We start from the raw sequence: 441 nt of genomic DNA, 5'->3' as shown, positions 1-441 counted from the left end.
ATATGAGCCAAAGCTGTTTTGCAGACCTTCTTTCATGTCAAAACTATAAGAACTTGACTGACTGCTGGCCCAGGATGTGGTTGTTGCTTAAGAGTCTACCCTATACCAGTCAATACTTCCTCACCTGCCTATCCAGATACTCTTCAGAGAAGTTGACAACCCACAGCCCAGCAGGGGCAGCCTCTCCTCAGGGTGACTTTTACCCACTCTGCCCCTCCTCTGTGTGAGCGTGCAACGACCTGATCTATGGAGTCACGGACACCACAGACCCCAAAGCCTCATGAAGAGGAGACAGAGTGAATTGGAGGGTAACACCCTACCAAGGCCTGTTTGTACTTCCTGGATTGGATACTTTGAGATTGCCCTACATTCTTACAACATACTTCCTTTTTTTTTTTGAGTTGGAGTCTCACTCTGTCACCCAGACTGGAGTGCAGTGGC

Source organism: Carlito syrichta, unplaced genomic scaffold (genome assembly GCF_000164805.1).
Source record: "Carlito syrichta isolate Samal-C Ts95f unplaced genomic scaffold, Tarsius_syrichta-2.0.1 Scaffold309473, whole genome shotgun sequence".
Taxonomy (NCBI): Eukaryota; Metazoa; Chordata; class Mammalia; order Primates; family Tarsiidae; genus Carlito; species Carlito syrichta.
Note: the sequence above shows the minus strand (reverse complement) of the source record.